General features: G+C 34.7%; 1 long non-coding RNA gene across 3 annotated transcripts in view; it reads left to right on the top strand.

Moving 5' to 3' along the window:
• The first annotated feature begins 2092 nt into the window (after positions 1-2092).
• LOC149537969 (uncharacterized) overlaps positions 2093-6000 on the top strand; it is a 53493-nt gene continuing 49585 nt past the window's right edge. For 2 of the 3 annotated variants that reach the window (XR_016355954.1, XR_016355955.1), the window contains exon 1: positions 2093-2562. This is a non-coding gene — a long non-coding RNA (uncharacterized LOC149537969). Of the gene's footprint in view, positions 2711-6000 lie in introns of all 3 variants that reach the window. The other variant, XR_016355956.1, reaches the window with a different exon arrangement.

Here is a 6000-nt window from a genome sequence, read left to right as displayed (position 1 = left end):
CTTGCACAATTGGATTCATCTTGAACCTATAACAAAGGATGAAGGTGGAACACTTAGGAAGGAGATGTCAATGTCAATAGATAAAATTTCATGCCTTCACAAGGCTCATAATATTCGCATCTTCATAGACTATTTATGGTCTTTTCATGGCTCATAATATACCCTTATCACCACTAAAGAATAAGACTATTGGCAAGCAAGGCCCCATACACCTTGCCTTTTATCCCTCTTCTCCACGAGAAGAGACTCTGCAGTTCCATGGAGTCTCAACTAACCCCTTCACCCAACAAGGCCACTTCTTCCCTTCCCAAGAGTGAGTGATGTCCTTTACACACACAAACAACACTTCAAAAAAAAAAAAAAAAAAAAACAAGAACAAGATTGCAAACAAAACCCAAAATCTCATCCTTCACATTGTAATGCTACAAAACACATAATACTCATATGCAATATATTTACAAAGACATACTAAGCTATTGAAAATATGAAACAAACACGCATGGTAATGGAGATCACCAACCTTCACAATGTGTTATGGAAAATTGATGTTTGAGAAGAGCCCAATCCTTCATCTTGCTTCAACCCTCAAGAACACCTCTCCCCCAAAATCTCCCAAAACAAGAGAGTGAGTAATGAATTTCACTAAGTCTCCCATTTCTCTTCCAAGCTTCCTTTCCTAGTCTCCTTCCAAATGTCTTAATCTCTCACATGGCTCAAGATGGAAGTGGATAAGTGTAATTTCGTGCATCAATACTTTCTTATTAATTTTTTTTTATGGAGGGTTTAGACCTGTGAGGTAGCCCAACGAGGCACAAAGCCTGCGAGCTACCAACCAACGAAGGCCACCACATAGATACTTTCTTATTTTTAATGGGCCTCTAAAGTGAAAAATAAGTTGTCCTATGCTAAAACTTGTTCTCCACCCATAGGTTTATCATATGGTCACTTAATTCCCACTAACACGACAATCCTAGGGCCACTAATGAGCACTCAAAATTCACTATTAGGCGGGAATTCAAAAATCATGATTATGAAACTTTTCATGGCACTATTTGGCAAGTGGGATTGACTTGGGTTCATCTAATGGGTTTAGCTATAGGTTAGGTGTCTTTTGTCAACACTTTTCCCCACATAACATTTTCAGTTAAAAATTGCAAGTGTCAAGCGACACCATAAAATTACATTACATATTTAAAGTGAAACATCTTCCATAAAATGAATTTCATCTATCACACACATTCAATTCATGATTAACAAATAAAATACGTAACAATGAGATTTAACCTATTCATTAGGTTAAACCTTGGCTTTCACAGATTGCACATAGGTTTGGTCATTGGTTCTCCAATTTATTACCATGGTTGAATTTCCTACACACTCAATTCAAATATTAGTAGTCTAGATATCAAAATTCTTTTTTGAATTCAATAATAAAATACAAATCATTAAGTATTATTTCACCGCCTTTATCAAACTGTGTGTGGAATATTGCTCACGTAGCTGTGAAGTACTTATACCAGGTGGATGTCACATAAGCAACATTTTGTTTTGCATATATTAGCATGATATAAAATAAATTATTAAAAAATTGTATTCCATATTTTATGGAGGAATTTCACATGACTCGTAAGATGATTAAAAAGAGAGTTTTTCTGAAACAAGTTTATAACTATGCTAGAATTGCAATTTGCTTGACACTTGACTCTTTGGGGTACAAGTGCTAGTATAAACCTATAAATATTTTTCCTTTGTTTTATCCTTAGTGTTATTAATTTTTTTATTTAAATAACATAAATATCAAATAATAAAATTAAAAAACATTAAAAAAATGAATGTTGACCTTATTACATATTATACCTTTTTTTTTATAAAACTAATGAAAAAATATTTAAATAATTAAAAATAGTTTTTAGTAAAAAGATTATATATTTTTTATTGATAAAAAACATTATAACGATTTTGCATTTCAAATTATAATATTAGAATAGTAAGAATATTGATTTCTCAATAAAATTTAGAATCTTAAACTTATTTGAAAAATATAATAAGTATAACAGTTATATTGTTTTAAGGCAAAAAAAAATAGAAAGAAAATTCTATTAAAAAACATTCCTGAATCTAATTTATTTGTAATGAATATTTCAGTTCTCTGACAGTTCTGACAACATGGTATAACTATGCATATGGATGCTGGAAGAGGTTGCACTAGTATTTTTGCCTATGGCAGGATCTAACTAGAGCTGAGCCACATTTTCGACATTATTAACAACATGCAACTATCGGCTATACACCTTTCCCTGATGCGCTAGTTTATAATTCCGATCGGTGTATCTATAGTCTATTATTCCTTGAGAATCAGGTCCTCAACTCATAGTGCTGCCGTGGGAACTGGTGGTCTGCTGCTTGTTTACATTTGCAATTAGGGCAAGGACTCAGCCATCATCGATCGCATCAATGGCGGAAATGATACTCTTCAACATTATTTCAAGGCATCTCAAGGCATTGGCTGATATTATTAAAGATAATCGGCTGCATAATATAGGGTTGCAAAGGCATCACGAGGTCTCGACTGCATCACGGCATCATAGCTTTGTTTTCTCTGCCCTAGCTACATTTTTCAACCGTTGTGCATGTGATTTATGACCAGGCAGAGTGATCATTTCGAACAGGCTTTCAACCGATTCAGCTCTTAGATCTGTACTTTAAACAGGTACTCAATTTCCCCACCAACCTTTAAATCTCAAGTGTTTTATATTTGTAATGTGGGTATTGTATAAATGTTGGTTAATTATTTATCTCTGGCGCAGTTCATTATCTGGGTGATGCAACAGAAGAAACGCTTTCATTTTAATTTTTAATGTTTGAAACGCTTCAATTCGTTTCCTTTTTTGATGCTATTAATTTCCCTCTATCATCGAAGCTGAAGAAGTGTAAGGGATTAGTTTTTCCAAACCGCTCAAGTTTTCAGTCTTTACCCCATGTTTGTCCTCATGGCTGTTGGATCCAGGTGCATCCTATTCCATACCCTACTAGTTCAGTCTAGTGTATTTCCTATCTTATTCAATCTTTCTGATTGGAACCGCACATCACTATTTTCTAAGGTATATACGAAGAGGGTTATCGCTGCTTTAAATGCTATAAGCAACGACATCAATATATATATTTTTTGATCGGTAGACGGCCAAGGCCTTGATAATATAACGACATCAATATTGATATAGTGTGTAGAAGTGTCTAAACTCTCCTTCTGCTGTAGGCAATTTAAAAAAAATACAGACAGTTTATGATCACCAAAATGAACCACTAATTGCTCAGTGCTTTAGTTTGTCAGAAGACAAGCTAAGGCGCTGAACCCCATGCTTAGGTATTGAGGCATTTCATTTCCATATTTTGGTATTGATTATATTTTTGTTAACAAATAATTTGGAAAATGATCCATGTTAGGTGTTTTCTGAGACATTCTGTGCTTACAGAATACTCTGCTATTTTAGGCTTGATCTCTATTAGTGTTTCAGCTCACATATGTGCATTATGTATGCAATTAGAAGCTTCATTCTGCTTTCAACATTTCATTATGAAATTTGACATCGTTTTAGCTTCATTGTCATAAATGCTTTGTATGTGCTTACCATTCAATCCTTGTTCACTGATGTGTTTGGGGTAATGCATATCCGCATTCTCCAACCTGCTGTTTATTTTATTGAAGTCTTAAATAGCCATTGCTTCATTGGCATGTGAGACAAGGTTGAATTGTGACAAGACACAAAAGGTTGGAGACAAATGTGTCTATTCTAATAGACATCCCCTTCTCCAAATCTACCAGTGCAAGAAGATTTCGGACCAAAATTTAGAACAGGAGTTCTATTCTTTATATATAGCTGGCTATGCCTTTAATTGTGACATGTTACTCTGCAAAAGTTTTCTATTTTGCAGACGGTTCCACGAGACAGACAAATAGATAAAGATTATTTTAAGAAAGTAAGATAGTTTGTTAAATCATCGTAGAAAGAACAAAAGTTGTTCTCTTTGCTCTCTGAAGTGTACATTATGACTTTTTTTATGGTTGCATTATATAAGGCTTCATTTACTTATGACTTTTTTTGTGGATGCATTATATGGGGCTTCATTTACTTTGTTTACACCTTGTTATATTTGACGGTTACTATTTTTATGAATGTTGATAGCAGTACCCTATTAGTTAGCTTTTGATTCTGAAGCACTTTTCATTTTGTAGATCACCTTTAAATAAATTTTCTTAATAAGAAAACTTGAACTTGTAATTGAATTTGCCAATATCTCCTCTTGCCTTTGACCAAATTGAACTCGGGGTAGTCTAGCCTCAATTGATGTCTTTATCTTTTATGCTTCTTCTCTGAGAAGACACCATTATGCTTTGACATCATATGCACAGCCATTCTCCATTCTCCAAACTTATGCTGGACTCTCACGGCCTGCATGTAAACAACAAGGTAATCTAGTTATGAAGCAGTAGACATTTCTTACTTGGTGAAGGGATACGAAATGGAAAATGAACATTATGTCCATTTATCTTGACAAGAAACCATGACATACTATATTCTAGTACACTGACAAATTATGATGCATCACACCATTATGATTTTATCATTTTTAATACTGTTCAAAATGTCCCCTCACGCAAAGGGCCACCAAATTAAAAGCTTGATTGTAAAGGTAACCTTCAATTATAAGGCAACCTGTTTGGAATCAGATTTTCCAATAATCTGATCTACCACTTTTGAAAAGTTCAAAAAATTGATTCCCAAGTGAATAAAAGAAGCCAAATAAAACAACAAACCCCCACCATTTCAAGCCCCATGCTTAACAGACAGCTCTGTTCCATCTGGCATCGTTACACTTGTCCCAGCATCTCCGTACTGAGAAGAAATGAGGCCACACAGACACCACACCGTTGGATTTGCCCTAATATTGTTTACACCATGGAGGACACCTCTACCATTATTACCACTGTAGGTATATTAGTTCTTGCTTCTTTACAAGTTAATATTCATTCAATCGGAAAGGAAGACTGCCTACTGTGAGAGAAATCCGGAGAAGAGGATCTAGAACCGTAGAATAGGCATTGAAACAGCTAAAGTCATATTATGGTCAGAAGTAATTGCTACGCTTCTCAGTCAAAGTCCGTTGTGAATCCGTAGGTGAGTGCTTGAATCAACACGTGTGGAAATTGAATTTTTACTCGCAGTGGCAAAAATGAAGGATAATTTCTACTGTACATGTAAGTAAATCATCTCTCCAAAACTACAGGGAATTCCAAAAATGAAGGAACCAATGAAGTCGTATATGAGGCATGGTTGAAGTTGTGAAGAATTACCACAGAAATTTCTCTACATTCCAGTCAAAGTCTGTTGTGAATCTGTAGGTGAGTGCTTGAATCAACACGTGTGGAAGTTGAATTTTTACTCACAGCAGCAAAAATGAAGGATAGTTTCTACTATACATGTAAGTAAATCATCTCTCCAAAACTACAGGGAATTCCAAAAATGAAGGAACCATTGAAGTCGTATATGAGCCATGGTTATGATCGAATGTGAAGTTGTAATAACCAATCTAGACTGAACTCAAAGCAAGGGAAATCTTGAGAAAATATTTGTGGCATCTGTCTTCAAAGTCTCCAAACTATGTACAGTCTTGGCTGGAACATAAGAGAATGAAACAAATGTTGTGTCAATGTCTTTCTTAATAAAAATAATAGATCCATCTCTGTCCACATAGAAGATTATAAAAACAGATAGGGAGAAGGCATTGACATATATTCAAGCAAGAGAGAGAAAATAATGACAGATGGCAAAATGTATTGATAAATGCATAGCATGCATGCCATTTGCAGATTATAGTTTTCGAGGCATGCCAGCAGTAAGGAGAAGTCATGGAGATTTCCGTTAAAGTTTTGACCCAGAATTAAAAATAAACAGCAATAACAGAGCATAAACAATCCACTAAAGACACAAAATATTTATC

Source organism: Cupressus sempervirens, chromosome 9, assembly GCF_028749045.1.
Source record: "Cupressus sempervirens isolate cs-2001-9-10 chromosome 9, ASM2874904v1, whole genome shotgun sequence".
Classification (NCBI taxonomy): Eukaryota; Viridiplantae; Streptophyta; class Pinopsida; order Cupressales; family Cupressaceae; genus Cupressus; species Cupressus sempervirens.
Note: the sequence above shows the minus strand (reverse complement) of the source record. Positions and strands in the feature narration are given on the sequence as shown.